Consider the following 20,046-nt stretch of genomic DNA (forward strand, 5'->3'; position numbering starts at 1 on the left):
CCATGGCTGCCGTGCTTCCCTAACCGAAGCCATGGCTGCCGTGCTTCCCTAACCGAAGCCATGGCTGCTGTGCTTCCCTAACCGAAGCCATGGCTGCCATTCTTCCCTGACCGAAGCCATGGCTGCCATTCTTCCCTGACCGAAGCCATGGCTGCCATTCTTCCCTAACCGAAGCCATGGCAAGCTTTGGTGCCACCGCCTTCACAGACCCATTGACTGACTCCTTACCAGCTAAGGTTGGCTGTGAACCATGGAAACAGCAATTAAGATGGGGACAGAAGTCTTGTGATTCTTCTAAAGAATCCCAACCTTTCCCCAAAGAAAATTCCTAAGACTAGAGAAACACATCCTTACGATTTGTGTCACGAATGCCCATGAGGAGGATGAGAGCCAGTACGCCAGGCACAGCAGCCAGAGACAGAAGATGTGGTGTCTCAGTGGTATCACCGAGCAGCTAAATCAACTCCGGAATGTACTTAAGTCTAAACCTCTGTGAGGGGGAAATAAATCTTTGTTATACTTGCTGATTCGCAGTTAAGTGTGACTATAGCTTAGCTAGGCATGCTTCTACAGGCATATTCGTGGTGGAACCTTGTCAAAGAAGGTCCATGTGTGTGACTGGCCTGTATTTTCATGCGTAGGAATCATGTTGTACATGGTCCCAGCCACCTATCTTTTTATGCTTACCTGGTAAGGATTAGAACTTGCTTTTGTTTGATTTTTTTATTTATTCATAATTTTTCTCTCTACCATCTTGGAATCTCACTCAAACTTTACTCAGAAATGGAAGCCCTCTGGACCATTGTCATGGGCTTTCTGTCATGGCTTCCTGGCCCTGCATCTCTGCCCTACTCATTTCTGCCGGTCACTAGGTCTTTGCTCTGGTTTTTCTCCTCTTTCTTTCTCTGCATTCCTAAGCTACCTCCCCTTCTAGACCATCACAGCGCACCATGACGATGTTTCCAAACTTTCTAATTTTTACACTAACTTGCTGTGACTGTTCTTCCTTCTTTCAAAGCCATTCCTCTCTTCTCTCCAGTCAAAAATAGAACCTGAGCTCTACACATTCTCATTTCCTAACGTCCCTTTCAGCCCATTACAAACATCATTTTCTTACCGGTTCCTACTAGCCCCAGGCAACCAGACTTCTGTGACTCCCACTCTCTGCAGATGAATCCATAAAATACCATCACCACCAATATTACTTACCAGTCAGCACACTCATAGTTTCCAATATCCCTGAGTTGCTTTGTTTAGAAGCATTTCTTCATCCTTTACTGCTTCTTTCTGACTCTTCTCCTCCTGTAAAACCATGGAGACATTGGCACCTCCCAAGGCCAGCCTGACATTTTTTAATATCTGTGTCTGTATCTATCTGTCTTCCTCCAAATTATATCATTCCCTAAAGTAACAGTGACTCTCTGTTGATGGTCTTTCCTCCGAGGTCTGGATTCCTATATTAAAATATCTATTTGGCCCAGAATGTTTATATAACATAATTCTCAGGTGTGATCTGATCATATAGACCAATGATTCTACCTGACTCCATCTCTTTTTGGCCACAGTCTTTTTATTTTTAAAAGAATTTTCTTATGTGTGTGTACATGTGCATGCATGCATGTGTGTGTGTATGTTTGTGTGTGTTTATATGTGAGTGTGTGTGTGTGTGTGTGTGTGTGTGTGTGCACATGAGTGGTTATGAACACACATGGGTATGGATGTCTAAGGAAGCCAGAGGCCTCATAACATGGGATCTGGAGTTAACGGCAGTTTTGATCTGCTAGCTTTGGATGCTAGGAAGTGAACTGTGGTCCTCTGGCAAAACAGTGTGAGCTCCTCACTGCTGGAACATCTCTCCAGCCCTGGTCCCACTCTTCCTAATGTCAAGAAAAGCTATCCTCATCATTCTGGAAGGTGGCTAGCAACCTCCATATTACCCCCTGTCCATTCCTTACATCTCATCTGTTGGCAAAACCTGCCAGTTCTGGCTTCAGAATCTATGCTGTATACCCACAACTAAAGTAACTGCTTATTAAAAGTAAGTTCTCACATGAAGAACTAAGAATGTAGACTTGGGAAAGGGTTCAGTCTGCAAACTGACAACTGTTCTGGATATGAGTTTAGATCCTGGAGTCAGAGTGTAGAAAGCTAGGGATTGGGGTGTGCTTCTATCACTTGGGCTCCTAGGGGGTTGCGACAGATGAAGCCCCGAGGCTCACTGGCCAATCAACTTAGCCAAGCATGTACAGTTTAGTGGGAGAGCCTGTCTCATAAACTAAATGTAGACAGTCAACAGGAGGGGATTTCACACAACCCTTTATGTCAAGCTTCCACACACATGGGCACCCAGATGCACATATATACATATCCACACTACTTGGGAGAGAGAGAGAGAGAGACAGAGACACAGACAGAGACACAGACAGAGACACAGACAGAGACAGAGAGACAGAGACAGAGAGACAGAGAGACAGAGAGACAGAGAGACTGAGAGACAGAGAGACAGAGAGAGACAGAGAGAGAGACAGAGAGAGAGAAGAGATGGAGGGAGAAGAGAGAGGGGAGAGGGAGGAGAGAGAAGAAGAGAGAGAAAGGAGATAAAGAGCAAGAAGAGAAGGGGAGGAAAGAGAAGGAGAGAAAGAAAGAGAGGAAATAAAGGGGGAGAGGAGGAGGAGGAAGAGGAGAAGGAAGAGAAAGAGAGAGAGAGAAAGAGAGAAAGAGAGAGAGAGAGAGAAGAAGAAGAAGAGAGAAAGAGAGAGAGAGAATAAAAGTTATAAAGAAATTCCAGTGGTTGGCATGGCCATAAGGTACCAAGCCTTCATACACAGAGCAAACTGTGATTGGGAAACCACACAGAGGTTAGAGCTGAAAGGGTACACTTTTTTGTTGGCACTACACTAACAGGAACATATGCAGGTACACACAGATACACCTAGAAGGATGCTTGGATCAGCCGTGTTCACAGTAGACCCAAAGGAAATAGCCCAATGTGCAGCCCAAAATACCAACTCTCACAACAGACTAAGGACAAACAACTAAAAACACAGATATGAGAAACATAAACCAAAATGGGGTAACAAGGTGGCCACACTCCTATGCTGGTCCTGAGCTTGTATGATTCTGTTCTTAAAAGCAAACCAGACATAAAGCAACACCGAGGATGAGTTCATTTATATGAAGTCTCACGAGTTGGAAAACTGAACCTGACCTCTTAGTTATTATGCTAAGGCAGAAAAAAAAATACAGGACAGAAGACAATCAGTTTGATATAAGTAAAATTAGCATTTATTCATGAGACTGAGTGGATCATTAAGGAGCAGAGCAGAACTTTCTAGACTGTGGGCATTCCTGTTCTGTATGCTCTTCTATTTATTTCTTTGTTTACTTGTTTACCTATATATTTATATATACACATATTTATAAATGTACATGCATTGTATTTTATAGCAAAATATACACACAGAAAATATGTAGTCTTATCCAAATAAGACTTCTATGTGTACAGCTAAATCCACACACACAGAGGCTGACCCGCCCCCGCCCCAGCAGTACAGGAGAGACCCCCTGGGGTATGTTTTACCCCAGGATATCTCCTTGTCCCTGGGGTATCTTCTTGTACCCCACTGCTGGTTGCTCTTGCTCACAATCCTGACTCCACCCGTTTCTGCTTTTCTTGTAAGCACATCGTGGTATTGACTTCCTGACTGCCTCTTTCCTCTGGGAAGCCACCTGGTGACTGTGGATTTGTGGAGCTTGTGCTCAGTCAGGCGTCACTATCATCTTCCCACCTCCAGGCAGTCTTCTCCTTTGGCATTCCATGCTACTTGCTTTCCTCGTTGTGGTTAGTCAGTGAGGTTTTTTGTTATTGCTTACTGGTTGGCTGACCATTGCTAGGGATTCCGTGGATACCATGAAGCCAGTGACCTTGTTCTTTTGATTATTGTGACCTGAGAGAAGCATACACTGATTCTTGGCTAACTAACATGTTGGGAACAAATGACTATGTTGGACTTAGAGTCAAAAGACATCCCATTAGCTGACATGCCTGAGCAATGTTAACAATGAGGGAGGAATGGGAGGAAAGAGAGAAGGCAATAGATGAGAAACACAATCACATTTATGTGTCTGCTCTGTCTCATCTGTGGGTAGATGAGAGGAGACTCAGCCAGGATCAAAAATGGAGTGACAGAAGGGGGGATGGGCAGCAGTCTGGATTTCTCTCTCTGTGCCCATTTTCCTACTGAATACAAATAATTATATGTGAAATGAGCTCAGTAATTCATTTCCAGATTATACTTGTAAGTAAGTATGGGACCAGAAAAACTTTTTTTCATTTTCTACAGTAGTCCTTATTGTCCTTAAGAAACAACATCATCTCCTGTGTGAAAAACTCTGACCAGGATGTGAACCCCTTGGGGCCCGGAGATTGCAGACTTCTGGGACTTTGAAGATTGGAGGCACTCAGCCATATCCCTGGTACCTTTGCAGGGAAGCCATGTAAGCTCTCCTTCCTCTAGCAATGTTGTAGTCACAAGGCCATTGTTGGTGTGCATCAGACAGATGAGTGCTGAAGAAATGCTCTGCCTGCTAATCAGATTGTCCATAGGTCTAGAAACTCAGTGTCTCTCTTCATTTATTTTCAATCTAAAGAGAAGCTTCACATTAGAAGTGAAATCAGAATATCAATTAATTCAATTCAACAATTTTCCAAACACGTTCTTCACAACCATAAACCAGCAATATTTGAAAATTAATTTCATAATATTAAGCTTTACTGCTTAATCTATTACTCACAAAGAGAGAAAGACACATTGATGCTGCTAATATATACATGCTCGCTAAGCAATTTCAATAGCAATATATTAGTAACAATAACTCAGATTGTAAAATATGGTTATCTATGAGAACAAAATCATTCTTCCATGCTAATCCATCATCAGAATTGATATTCTGTACCAAGCCCATAAGTTTAAATGACCAAGATGCCTCAGAGAGCAAAGAATCATTTTCTATGTCAATTGGTCACCAGGACTGATACCTGGTATCAAATCTATAAATTGAAACCTGAAGTGGGATGTCAACTTTCTTTAAAATAACATCATGGAATTCAAAGCGTCAAGTCTTAAGAGACTTATTTGAGGCCTAGTCACATAAATCAATGTTTTTTACAAAACATTTTGTAAGAAACAAAACATCTTGTGCAATGTGGCACATATACCTATAATCCCAGTGCATGGGGCACTGAGACAGGGGGATAGGGTGCTGAGATGGGGATGGGGTGCTGAGACAGGGGGATGGGGCACTGAGACAGGGGAATCATGAGTTTGAGGCTAAGGCTGAAGAGAATGTCTCAAAAAATAGCTTAGAACAGCAGAAAGGCTGTTTAATTTGATATATCAGTCTTGAGTTACAAGTTTATTTGCTGTAAAATCAATTGGTGAATTCATTGGTGTTTTTCTATTTAAGTCAACATATAATTAATTATGATAAGCAAGGACTAGGAAGAATTAGAAAAAGCTAAATAAATGGGTGTGCAAATTATGATTTGGGTCAATTTTGTGGTCATGGCTTTAATTTTTGTCTGGTTATTGTGAATATCTGGTCATGATTCCTGGTGAGAGGGTCTTGAATGAGAAATGTCCCCATCAGGTTTATTTGAACACTCAGTATTCATTCGAACACTCAGTAGCATGCATTTACCTCAGCTGCAGTGCTATTTCAACAGTTATCAAACTGAGGAGATAAGACCCTTGCTGGAGGAAGTCTGTCCCTGGTGGGTGGAGTTTGAAACATTACAGCTTTACCTCACGTTCTGATTTCTCTTTCTGCTTTCTGTATAGATAAAAATGTAATGGTCCAACTTCCTGTTCCTGCTGCCATGTCGTGGTGTCTCCTGTCCTGGTAGACTGTGGCCCTCTGGAAGTGAGGGACATAAAGGCCCTCTCCCTAAGTTTCCTTTGGTCATGGTGTTTTCTAACAGCCATAGAAAAGTCACTAACATACCAGCTCCAGGTTTTATAAATGATCATCTTTCTTGATATGTAACTGACTTGAGATAAAATTCACTCGTTTCTGATATTAAACAAGAGTTCCCCAAGAGTCATGGCTTCTTGGCTTCTAAATCAGTAGTTCTCAGTCTGTGGGGCTGTGTATCAGATACCCTGCATATCAAATATTTACATTTCAGATCATAACAGTAGCAAAATTACAGCTATGAAGTAACAGCAAAATGATTTTATGGTTGGGGGTCAGCACAGCATGAGGAACTGTATTAGAGTCATAGTAATAGGAAGGTTGAGCAGCACCGTATATGCATAACTAAATATAATTGACCAGGGTTTTATGAAGATTTTTAATTTATATTCATGAATGTCTCAATCTTATTTTATTATATTATTTTTGTCACTTTTTGCACCAAGGTTATATTGAAATATTACTAAAAACACATTAATTTCTTATTTTTTAGACTTATTTTGTTAATTACATGAGAATATGTATGCACTGATGTTTGGGGTATATACATGTGAGTAGAAGTGTTCTTAGAAACCAGAAGAGGGGATCATGTTCCCTGGACTTGGAGTTGGTGTTTGTGAGCCCTGAGATGCAGTTCTGGGAACCAGATTTGGGGACGCTACAAGAACAGGATGTTTTCTTGGCTTCTAAATCATCTCTCCAGTCCGTTGATGTTCAGTTAGTAAAATAGCACAAATAATGGAGCTGGTGTTCTGGGAATAAGAAATGAAAGCAAAGAGTTAACTTGTTTAGGCCCAGAGAGATGATGCACAGGTAAACCATGTGAGAATATACATATGTGATACAGAGTGGCCATGTAATCCATGCAAGAACACACATATGTAATACATAGTAGCCATGTAAACTTGTGAGGATACATAGTAGCCATAAACAAACAGTTTTAAATTCAAAGAACTAAGCTCTATATCTGTGTGAATTTTAATAGTTTGTATTGCATTATGAATGAGTGAAGTCATTATATTCAAATTCATTTCTTCAGTTGTGTATAGTTTATGAACTTTTTATACATTTAAATATTTCAATTAATATTTAGTATGCTCTTTTCAGTTTCCGTTTCTCCTTTTAGCCAGAGAATGCCATTAGCTGTTTTATCCTCACTTCTGAAATGTATATACTGCATATCGTGTTTTAGTATACACTTTTACTTTGATTCATTGACTTTTTTCCCATTGACATATTTTTTTTTTTAAAAAAAATCCTTTTCCACTTGTAATGAGAAACATTTAATTCCATAAAATGCAATACGCTTCTTAGTAGCCTGTTCTTCAAACTGGGTTTATGTCAACTTGAGATAAGCTAGAGTCATTTAGAAAGGGTTACTCTTAGTTAAGAAAATGCTTCCATATACATAAGTCTGTAGTCTATTTTCTTGATTAGTTATTGATGGGGGGCCCAGTTCACCAAGAGTGGAGCTACCCCTAAGTCAGTGGGCCTGGGAATTATAGGAATCAGGTGGAGCAAGCTATGGAGAGTTAGCAAGCCAGTAAGCAGCATCCCTCCATGGACTCTGCTTCTGTTCCTGACTTCAGTCCTTGTCTTTTGTTCCTGCTCTCTCTTTCTCTCTCTCTTTCTCTCTCTCTCTTCCTCTCCCCTGCCCTAAAGAGAGTCATTTTCAAACACTGGATTCCACCAGACCATTCGATCAATTGGTTTCTGTAGAAGATGACTTTCTCTGACCACAGTGCATAGATCATCGTCAGGAACTCAGAGATAGTTTGAGCTGAATGATCTAACCTCTGTTTCACATCCATTTGTTTTAAAGCTCGTATCCTTTACGAGTAGCATTTCTCCAGTTGTGAGATCTGATCAAAAGTCATTTGCTACGTCTAGTTACGGCATATCTTTAGTTTCCTTTAATTGGTGGTTTCTCATTTTTTTTTTTCAGTTTAAACATTTACCTTATTATTTGTTTTGAGAATTCCATGCATGAGGCCTGTATTTACATCATTTTTTTTGACCCATGCTCTCCTTTTCCAACTCCTACGATCTCACCCCCATTTCCTCTCCTTCTTTAATTACTAGTATATACATGTATATATAAATATAACCCCTGAGTCTATTTAATGTGACTTGTGTGTATGTACATTTAGGGCTGAACACTTGGGAGTAGAAAACCTATGAGGGTTCTCATCCTTGGAGAATCCCGACTCCCCTTCTCTGTCAGCATCCGGTGACTCCCTGTAGCTTTTTTTCTGGGGTGGGTGTAATAGTGCCCCTCTAGGCTGGCTGCTTCTGAAATCCCATTGATTTTAGTTTTAGTGTTCTTTTCTGGCTAGGCTGGGCTTGGATGCTTTCAGCTGTGTAAGTACTATTGTGTCTTCGTTCCCTAGGTGCCACATTAGAGGCCCATGATGTCTGTTTGAGCTGTTATTCAGAGGCCTCTCTGTGCTCGCCTTTTCTACGGTGGTCTGCCACCTTTTCTACGGTGGTCTGCCAGAATATCTGTGGCGGAGTTACCACCCCTGTCTCCAATCGCACTAAATACTCTATGGGAGGATCCTTTGCATTGTCTGAATTTTTACCCCGAATAAAGGCTTCTGTTGGTAATTTCGTGTTAGAATCAATTTTTACTGTGGTCCTTGAAAAAACAGATAATTCTCAACTCTTTTATAATGTCAGGATTTATTGCTAGAGTGAGTCTTCTCTTGAAAACTAAGTGAAGAGCGATTTGTTACAGCCTCTCTTTTTCCTGGATGTACTTGTGAACAGACTTTTACCATATTAGATTGGGAGCTCATTTTCATTTGGTAAATTACAACTGGTTTCTCTAACCTCCCTTGAGGTTCCTGCTATTCCAGGACTTGATTCAAGCTAGTTTTCATGTCCTGGTATATTCTCCTTGTTTTTATTTTATTTTTATTTTATTTTATTTTATATTCCTTATTCCTGGTACAGAAATAAAATCAATTATCAGTTTATATTCCCTTCTTTGTAGACACAGAATCAACACGCTCTGCATACTGCCAGCTGGCCAATGTGAGGTGGCCATGAGATGTCTGTGGTGCTTGGGATTAACTGCCAACTTCACACAATATATAGAATCATGGAAGGGGTCTCCATGGGGCATTGTCTCCATTAGGATGGCCCATGAGCATGGCTGCAAGGGATTTTTCTTAAGCTGCATTAACTGTGGTGTATAAACCCATCCAGAAAGTAGGCAACATCGTTCCTTAAGTTTGCTTAAGTTTGGATCTTGATTTAAAGAACAGTAGAGAAGGCAGGCTGGGAGAAATCATGCAGGCATGCATACATGAGTTTTTTCTTTCTGCTCTTAACCAGTGATGCGATGGAACTAGTTGCTTCAAGTTCCCTGGGCCTAGAGTTCTCTGTAATCAGAAACCGGAAGCTGTGAGCTAAACTAAATCCTTTTTCTTTAAGTTGCCTTTGTTAGGATATTTTACCACAGCCAAGGACATGAAACCAGAATGGTATCTGCATGTGTTTACAATTCTTACTAATGCTTGCATATCTATTCCAGGGCTTCAAGGGCCTTCCACTTCCACAGTCTGAGAATGGAAAAGGGGCAGGGTCTATCATGGGCTTTGGAAAGGAACACCATCCATAGGTGTTTCTGCTGACAGCTCCAGGGACAGAACGCACTGATGTAGCACAGACACATCTAGGAAAGATCAGAGAATCAAGTTCTCTTTGTAAAAGAGTTCAGTGTTTTCCTATGCAAAACTGTATTTTTTTTCTAAAAAAAAAGTATGGATAAAAATGTGCATGAGAATGGTAGCTAGCAATGATTGTCACACCATAATATCTAACTTCATGTAGGATGCTATACAGACCTTTCTATTGTCCAGTTCTGGCGTAATTGCAATGCTTGAACTGTCTCACTTGAAGAAGAGCACATGCGTCTTTGTCAGTTCCAATTGAAGTATCCAAAACATTTATTTTCCTCTCAATCAACATAAGTACAGTGAGAGGCCTGGAAAGTTTAAACAGAGCTTTGATAATTCGAAGGGAGCATAGAAGACAGGGAAAGGATCAACACTGTACATTTCATATTCAGTCTGACACTCTATCAAGTGTCTCTGTGACTTGTGGCTCATGGGTTCACCTTCTTAACACTGGCCTTCTTCATTCTCAGTTCTCAGCCTTATGTTCCTTCTGCCAAGGGCTTTGTCTGACCCCCAGCCCCTTCCTCGGGTCTCTATTCAATGCCCTCAGGATAAGACAAAGCTTCTGGAAAAACCTACGCCTCTTTTCAGAAAGGATAGTACCATCCTCACCGGCCCCTGAGAGGTTCTCAGTCTGACCCACACAGAGCTGCAAACCATTTCCTGCAAATAAACAAGACATTGTCTGCTCTCTGTTGAGAAATGGCCTGTGGGAGCGACCATTGATTATCTTTGGTTTGGAGACGAAGATTTCTTTTGAATGGGATATTGAAGAGACAATAGTGACTCTTCAGTCACTGTGCATATTGACCTACAAACCAATCCTTATTGCAACCCCATTTTTCCCTTATAAAAGAGTGCTTCCTGTTTTTTCAGAGTTCTGGGGAAGAAAGAGCCTGAGGGATGTTAGTGTATTGTTCAAAGCAAACTAATGATAGGTGCTGGGCTCCCAGGCCATGGATTACCCAATTCTCAAGGCACGCATGCATTGTAAAGAGGAGTTAGTGTAGTGTTCTCAATGGACAGTAATGTATTGGTCTGCCTTCTTTAAACCTGAAACATAATCCCCTTTTCAAATTATTTTTAAAAGTAATTATGTGTACATAAAACCCAACCATTCTTTTGTCCATTCTTAATTACTGTAGATTTGGGTGTTGTGGGATACAACTCACACACTGAGACAGTGACTCAAAGACTAGGAATTTCTGGGGGACTTGACTGCCTCACGATCATTGCGAAATTAACAGTTCCTGATTCAAACATGGGAGCTCTAGTTTGCCTAGAATTCCGACATTTAAATATCTTGGACTTTATTTTAAAACACACTCTCACAACACATGCACACACACATAGAGAAGCACACATACATTCAACTCACTCTCTCATACACCCAATCATATACTTCATACCTACATGCACACACACATGTGCACACACACACATACACACACACATTTACATAGATGTACTCATATACTCTGATACATATACTCAAGACTCTCTCTCTCTCTCTCTCTCTCTCTCTCTCTCTGTGTGTGTGTGTGTGTGTGTGTGTGTGTGTGTGTAAGAGCTCCCCTGTGCCTGTCCACATACATGTCAGAAGTTTTTGTCACTCTCCCAATCCCTCCTTACCTTTTAAGTCAGAGCCTCTCATTGAACTCAGAGCCTTCAGTCTTAGGATGACTGACTAGTCAATGATCCCTGCACTCTACTCCAACAGCCTAGGGTTGCTGGGAATCCAACCACAAGCCCTTATAGTTGCACACACAGCAAACACTTTAGCATTGAGCAATCTTTCTAGCCACATACCAACGATTTTGATGAAACGTTTTGTGGATAGTCCCCACAGACCTGCCCATAGGCCACCCTGATATAGATGACCCCTTCCTGAGATGACAGTCTCAGGTGCTTATAGATTGTGCCATGTTGACAACACACTGTCCATTTTTGAACTTGACTTCAAGTGACCAGGTTTCTGTTTGCCAGTGTCTCATGTACTGGGCTATGCAGAATGATCTGCTTGATTCTAGCAGCCATGCAGTGACAGAAGTTCTGCCCAGAGGTTACTCTCTTTACTCTGGTCACATCATTGTCATTTGCCTGTAACATTCCTTTCATTTTTACCTTACCCATTCATTGTCTTTAGGAAAAGCAACCAGTCTACAGGTCTAGAACTGATCAGCTGACCTCACATAGAATCAGTCACGGAAAAGTCACATCAATTGGTTTGAGTGAACATACACTGCCTTGGGTTCGATTACAATGGACTTGAATTGTGATGTAATCATAGAGACACACAAGTTTCCCATAAGCCCTCATACCCACCTGCATAAGTCATGGAACCTATAGCTTGAGAACACTCCATTTGTTAGAAAACTCAACAGCTCATGGAGAGACTCTCCTAAGAATGAGGCCATCCTAGAGAAGAAGCAGGCAGAAAATGAGATTAAAAACCAACCTTGGTGTCCTGCATTCGAATAAGCCTGAAGGAACTGCACTGGGTTAGTAGGAGCTTGAGCACCAGCGTTCCATCAGAATTTTACCATTTGCAGAAGGGAAACACAAAGTAGCCCCAATCTACTCCGCCACGTAACAAACCCTGCCCCCACATGCTGTGCCATTTAGGCAGAGGGCAATGTGTAGCAATGGTCGCATGCATTCATGGACTGAATGCGTCAAAGCTCACAATGCAGTTTCTCCCTGAATCTAGTCTTGCTCTTCTCATGGGTATATTTGTTACCCTAATTTTAACACCCATTTTCCATTTCTTTTAAAATGGGAACGAATGCATTTATCAGAAATCTGAACCAGCATAGATGTGGAAAGGACTAAAACACATTGTGTTGGGTGCACTGCCTTGTGTGGAAGCATCTTGTGTGTGTGTGTGTGTGTGTGTGTGTGTGTGTGTGTGTGTGTGTGTGTGTGGTTTATTTTGTTTTCATTTTTTGGAATATTTAATATCTCTTTCTGTTAAGACACACACACCAGAACCTAATAATACTATGAGACTTGAAATATCCTTCATCCGAGACTAGCCAAGTCAGAATGCAGCCGGAACATCATAAACTGAGAATCTGCCGTGCCAACCAGTTTGGTCATTTTGAGCCCAGTGGAGGGAGCTGTTCTTACACAACAGGATCAGGACCAAAACCCACATTTCTCCTCCTCAATCCTTAAGCAACCCAAGGAAACTGGGTTTAATTCTGATCTGATGAACAAGGGGCTAGTCTTACTTTAAATGAAGATAGAAAATTTCCCCCTTCTGACTGGATTTGTAGCTGCATTTCTCAGCAAAGCATCCTCATTGCAGTGCCTTCTCCACAATTCTCTGTTAGTCAGGTGTGCTTTCTGCTTTGACACTTTCTGTCTCCCTCTGTCTCCCTCTGGGTAGAATGGATTTCTAGCAAGACTTTAACAGATCCCAATGTGTGATGTCCATGCTCGCTTCAGCTCACGAGCAGGTGCATTTCCAGAGACTGCCAATGCTCAGGGCTCTGGCAATCCTGTCTCCTAGGCAGAGAAAGCCACTGTGTGTTGTGAAAGAAATGGCTTCTTAAAAGGAATAGGAACACGTACAGTAATAAGGGAAATGCTTTGCTCTTCTCTCCTCCTCAGAAGGGAAAGGAGTGTCTAATGAACACTCACCAGCTTAGACATAGGAAAACAGAGCCGAAGAGGAATAGACTGCCTTCTTTGAAGTCGCTGCACATTTTATAATACAAAGGAATGATTTGTCTGGTTATTTTAAGTGTAACAGGGAGGGAAAAGGACTTGGATGTAATATACATATATTAAATAAGATTTTCTTAATTTTTGAAGCTTTTGGGTAATTTTTTCCCCTGTACCATATTGAGGGCTTGATCTGAGATATAAAAGACCCAAATTGCTTCCCTTTCAGTCTTACCTTTAATGTGTGTCAACTTTGATTAGGTTTGAACTCTGGGGAACAGCAAGCTCCCTGCTCTCTCATCATCTCTGTATCGCAACATATAATAACCACTAAGGAGGCATGCTGTCCTGCAAATCTGGGTTCCGAGAAGCGATTACTGGATTACTGTCATCTTAAAAATGTAATTCTAAAGCAAGATGCCTTATTTTTAGGGAAGGAAAAAAATCACTTCTCTATGAAGCCATAATGGGGCCAGAGGTGTGGATGGAAAAATAATCCTAAATGCATTATGGATAAGTTGGACTGTAATAAACCCAGGGTGGCTTCTTATTCTGAGGAACAGTGGGAAGTCCATCAGAGATCAAAGCCTTGTAATAGCGAACCACATTAATAAAGTCACAGGGATCATCTGGGATGTAGGCTCATACAGGGCTGCCACTCAGCCAGTCGGTTCTGGCTTCCCACCATCTGCAAGAGCAAAAATCCAAAAATGGGCTGTGTCTTTACCAGCCCCAGAATCTGGCTTGAACTGGGAAATCTCCCTGGGCTGTGGATGCTAATGTGTGTTTTGTGCTATTATTACCTTTCAGGGGTCTCAGTAGTTAGATCTGAATGAATGGGTCTGAACACTGGAGATGGACAGTAAGCATTATGCCTGTTGTCCATGACAGCTAAGATGGCTGCCTGCGACAACCCGTGCAAGTGACCCCGTCTGGTTTAATTCTTCTGGGAAAAGTTGGTGGCATCTTTTTCGGACATTTTAGGAGCTATGTCACCTGTCCTGAAACCTTAATTTTAATCTCATTTCTTCTAATCTGTTTGCAAACCAGCTTCCTCCTCTCCTTACCCACTTAATGTTTTTTTTTTTTTGTAATTTTTATCTTTTTGTATAGTAATAATTTTATTGGCTGAGGTAATATCCCAGGCCCTAATGCCCTTTTCTGAGTACAGGTTACAGTGGACACATTTTGGTAAAGTAATCAGACTGGGCCTCAAATCCTTGTTCTTGCTTTGTCTTACCTTTCCTCTCCACCAGCAAAGGGCAGACATGGCAGCAGATACAATGGTCTCCCCCGGAGTTATTGAGGTAAGCCTAAGACTAGGGTCATGATTTCATTGTTTTAGGTAGTGACTAGTACACTGTCTTATGGTAGATGAGGATCTTCTGAATTCCTGAGTTATTTTAACTCTTTGAGAGGGAATGGTTCCTTGGAGGAAATTTTTTTTTAAAAAAAAATTGTGTCTAAGTCAGAGTCTTGCATGTAGCAGAGGCTGGCCTTGAACTCATAAGTATCCTGCCTCTGACCCTTGAATGCTAGGATTCTAGCAAGCCTATGTCCTGCTCTTTGAGATTGTATTTTCAAGTACAGATCCTCTGATGAACAAGATAAGCCAAGCACCTCCACTAATGTTCTTTTCATGTCACCTGGGTTTTAGGGTAAAACCCAGCACTGGGTTTATTGGCCTCCTATTCAATATGCCAGTCACAAAGTGGTGTAGGGCTGGAAAGTCACTTTATTTTTTATTTATTTTTTCTATCAATAATATTTACATGATGTTTGCAGAACATGATTTTAATATTACCCATTTTATTTTTATCAAATAGAAATCTGAATACCCACTATGTGCCCATTGTTGCTTAGCTCTGAAAATGCTGTGGTTAGCCATTAGCAGGAAGAACCCCAGACTCTAGAGAGGTTTCTTCCATGATTCCTCCTCTACCCCTCCCCGAGTGCTCCCTCCCTCCCCTGATCCCTCCTCTACCCCTCCCCGAGTGCTCCCTCCTCCCCTGAGAGCCTCCACCCTTCCCTCCTGCTCAGTTTTCTGTCTTTCTCTTGTCATATATGAACTATGAACAGCATGATGTTTTAAATATATAGATTGTGGAACAGCTACATCAAACTAATTAAATTCACTTATGTGTCGAGAACACTTAAAATCTAGGAGTTTATATTTTGTTGCAAAGAAAGAAAAACAGTCATTTACAAACTACTGAGCTACCGTGTGCAAAGAAAGGGATAAAAATCCATAGATAAGCTTTATGTAAAGGTTTCTTTAACAATGAACCTTCTCACCCCTTGTGGATGGCTTTGTCTAAGGTGTATTATGCATTGCAAACTTTTCAAGGAACAAAAATGTTTCTTCAGAATTCAATAGGGAAGGTGTGATTGTTTCCTTCCAGTTTCCCTATGCCTTGGAGTTTGGTCCATGGTCTCCTTGAAATAAGTCACTTCTTAGACGTGTGTCTTACCAGATTCTGTCTTCTGTTACCCCATCACAACTACCTTCAGCTGTCAGCTTGGCACAAACCTGGGTAGAGGGATCCTCGGCTGAAGAATTGCCTACACAGACTCATTAGTGGGCATTTTCCCCCCGAAGCATTTGATAACTGATATAGGGAACCCAGCTCGCTGTTGGCGGTGCCAACCCTAGGCTGATGGGCTTGGGCTATGTAAGAAAGGTAACAAGGCAGGAAGTAGCACTATTACTGTCTCTGTCTCAGCTCCTGTCTCCAGGTTCCTGCCGTGAGTTCTTGCTCTGGCTTCCCTCCAGAGTGTATAGTAAGTTACTAGCCAAATACACTCTTTCTTTGCGTTGCTTTTGAGTATGGTGTTTATTACAGCAACAAGAAAGCAAACCAGGGTACCCAGAGAGAGGCTGCCTCAGTTTACCAGTTCTGTAGTAGGTAATCTAATCCCTTCCCTTTGTTCCATGTCCATACTTTACACACACACACACACACACACACACACACACACACACACACAAGCACATACCTATACACACACATACATATACATACCTATACACATATACATACACGCACATGTACACACAAACACAGATGCACACACTCATACACACATAGTTACACGTGTACACACATTCATGCACACTTTTTGTTTGAGTATATGGTATTTACTCTTTGACAATTTCATGCTTCTATACAGTGGATTTTGATCCCTCTCAGCCCAACTCCTGTCCCATTCCCTGACATTCCAGAACAATCCCTCTCACCCTATCATGTCTCTTTTGTTTTATAACCTGATGAAATCAATCTGTGCTGCCTACTGGAATGTCAACTTATCTTGTTGACCCTGTGCGAGCAACCCCAGCCTCAATGAGCTCATGAACAACAACAGCCATGGCCACACCATGGCCCATCCAGAAGACAGCATCTCACAACACCTAGCCTGCCCTCCAGCTCCTGTGTTCCCCCTGGGAAGAAACATTCTCTCTTCTTTGGGGACGGCCACCTGGCTATGAGAGCTTTGTATTTATTTGGTTATTGATGTCATCCAGTGTCTTCATCCACAAGATGTACAAATTCTGTGTGGCAAATGTCTGTTTTATTGGTGAGATCTCGAGTGTCTATAGCAGAGTGGGTCCTCTGTGAGTGAGACATACATCAGGGCATGCACTCCAAAGCTGAAGAGAAGAGGAAACGTAATATCTCTAATATCTCCATGGCAGTGTTTCTGCATGCAGCCTCCCCACACAAATGCCGTTTTCCAGCCTGAGCCAGTCTTTTCTGTCTGTGATCAGGGCTATCTGTTAGTTTGGAGTTGTGACTATTTCTGCAGATGGTGTTAAATTACAGACCTGACCAGAGCAGCACTTGTGGCCAGCCTTTGCCAATGTCCTTTAAATGCTCATTTTTTGACACTGGAGCAGTGATTCAGTGGGGACATCCCACATAAATCACATTAATTAATCGTCAAGGTAGTTTTTGTCACTGGATGGGCTTTGTCAGGCTTTGGAGAAACCTGGATTGTTTGTGAGGGCCAGGTATCCTGCAGAGAAGCAGCTAGGAGGACCAGAAGAGGGCTTTTTAAGAGGGGGCCTGTGTTGCATCACAGTGTGACACATGTTCTGCCCACACAGATGCAGTTTCAGAAAACTCATTTGACTTTCACTCCAATAAGTGTTTACTTACTCAGACACAGCATAGATTTTTTGCAACTGTGTCTTGTCACTAATCTGTTTGTTTGTTTGTTTGTTTGCAATAACTAGAGTTTACTAGCTTTGGGAGGTTGTCTTACACAGAGGTAGATTTAAGCAATCTGTGACGTACATTCTGCCTTCACCGATGCACTTTGAGAAAACTCAAATTTGACTCTTGTACACAGAGGTAGACCTAAAGAGTCACCAATTACAATAATCATACCTTTCTTTCTAAATATAATTTTTATTACATTTTATAAACTAGCATATTCTATCCTTCATAAACATTCAGCATTAATATCTTTATTTATTTATTTTTATTACATCCCACCCACTCCCTCACTGTCAACTCCTCCCACAGTCCTTCCCCCATCTCTCACCCCCTTCTCCTTGAATGTGTTTTTTAAGAATGTTTCTAGTTTTGGTCAGTCTATATTTTGACAACCCCTCCTCCCCCCTCTCCAGCTACAGAGAGAATCATTTTTCATCTGTGGCAGGTGTTTGCTAATTTTTTTTTTTTTAATTTTTATTTTGACATCATGTTCATTATAAGGGAAAGTATTACAATTTTTATTCTTTGTTATACTTTTTTCTTTTTTGTTTTTTCTTTTATTAGATATTTTCTTTATTTACATGTCATATTTCTCAGATTCCCCTCCAAAAAAAAAAAAAAAAGAAAGAAAAAGAAAAAACAAGAACAAACCCTTGTTCCCTCCCCCATCCCCCTGCTCGCCACCTCACCCTCTCCTGCTTACTGGCCCTGGCATTCCCATACACTGGGGCACAGAACCTTCACAGGGCCAAGGGTGTCTTCTCCCATTGATGACCGACTTTGCAATCCTCTACTATACACATGCTGCCAGAGCCATTAGTCCCATCATGTGTACTCCTTGGTTGGTGGTTGAGACCCTGGGAGCTCTGAGGGTACTAGTTAGTTCATATTGTTGTTCATCCTAAGGGGCTGCAAACCCCTCAGCTCCATTGGTCCTTTCTCTAACTCCTTCACTGGGAACCCTGTACTTAGTTCAATGGATGGCTGTGAGCTTCTACTTCTGTATTAGTCAGGTACCGTCAGAGCCTCTCAGGAGACAGCTAAATCAGGCTGGATTGTCCTTCCTTCAGTCTCTGCTCCATAGTTAGTCTCTGCAATTCCTTCTGTGGGTATTTTGTTCCCCCTTTTAAGAAGGAATGAAATGTCCACATTTTGGTCTTCCTTCTTCTTGAGTTTCTTGTGGTTTGTGGGTTGTTCTTCATGTATTCTGAACTTCGGGACTAATAACCACTTATCAGAGAGTGCATACCATGTGTGTTCTTTTATGATTGGGTTACCTCAGTCAGGATGATATTCTCCAGATCCATGCATTTCTCTAAGAATTTCATAAATTCATTGTTTTTAATAGCTGAGTAGTACTCCATTGTATAGATGTACCAAAATTTCTGTATCCATTCCTCTATTGAGGGACATCTGGGTTGTTTTCAGGTTCTGGCTATTATAAATAAGGCTGCTATGAACATGGTGGAGCATGTGTCCTTATTACATGTTGCAGTATCTTTTGGGTATATGCCCAGGAGTGGTATAGCTGAGTCCTCTGGTAGAACTATGTCCAATTTCTGGAGGAACCACCAAACTGATTTCCAGAGTGGTTGTACCAGCTTGCAATCCCACCAGCAATAAAGGAGTGTTCCTCTTTCTCCACAACCTCTCCAGCATCTTCTGTCACCTGAGTTTTTTATCCTAGCCAATCTGACTGGTGTGAGGTGGAATCTCAGGGTTGTTTTGATTTGCATTTCCCTGATGACTAAGGATGTTGAACATTTCTTTAGGTGCTCCTCAGTCATTCGGTATTCATCAGTTAAGAATTCTTTGTTTAGCTCTGTACCTCATTTTTTAATAGGGTTATTTGGTTCTCTGGAGTCTAACTTCTTGAGTTCTTTGTATATATTGGATATTAGCCCTCTATCAGATATAGGATTAGTAAAAATCTTTTCCCAGTTTGTTGGTTGCCATTTTGTCCTACTGACAGTGTCTTTTGCCTTACAGAAGCTTTGCAACTTTATGAAGTCCCATTTGTCAATTCTTGATCTTAGAGCATAAGCTATTGGTGTTCTCTTCAGGAAGTTTTCCCCTGTGCTTATGTGTTCGAGGCTCTTCCCCACTTTCTTTTCTAATAGTTTCAGTGTATCTGGTTTAATGTGGAGGTCCTTGACCCACTTGGACTTGAGCTTTGTACAAGGAGATAGGAATGGATTGATTTGCATTCTTCTACATGCTAACCGCCAGTTGAGCCAGCACCATTTGTTGAAAATGCTGTCTTTTTTCCACTGTATGGTTTTAGCTCCTTTGTCAAAGATCAAGTGACCATAGGTGTGTGCGTTCATTTCTGGGTCTTCAGATCTGTTCCATTGATCTACCTGCCTGTCACTGTACCAATACCATGCAGTTTTTATCACAATTGCTCTGTAGTACAGCTTAAGGTCAGGGATGGTGATTCCACCTGAGGTTCCTTTATTGTTGAGAATAGTTTTCCCTATCCTAGGTTTTTTGTCATTCCAGAT

At 41.4% G+C, this 20,046-nt stretch overlaps 1 long non-coding RNA gene across 1 annotated transcript in view; it reads left to right on the forward strand.

Moving 5' to 3' along the window:
• LOC116092558 overlaps window positions 1-6,099 on the forward strand; it is a 7,140-nt gene extending 1,041 nt beyond the window's left edge. The window contains exons 2-3 of the long non-coding RNA XR_004119326.1: window positions 4,344-4,497; window positions 5,841-6,099. This is a non-coding gene — a long non-coding RNA (uncharacterized LOC116092558). The remainder of the gene's footprint in view (window positions 1-4,343; window positions 4,498-5,840) is intronic.
• Window positions 6,100-20,046: the final 13,947 nt, after the last annotated feature.

This window comes from Mastomys coucha, unplaced genomic scaffold (assembly GCF_008632895.1).
Source record: "Mastomys coucha isolate ucsf_1 unplaced genomic scaffold, UCSF_Mcou_1 pScaffold15, whole genome shotgun sequence".
NCBI lineage: Eukaryota > Metazoa > Chordata > Mammalia > Rodentia > Muridae > Mastomys > Mastomys coucha.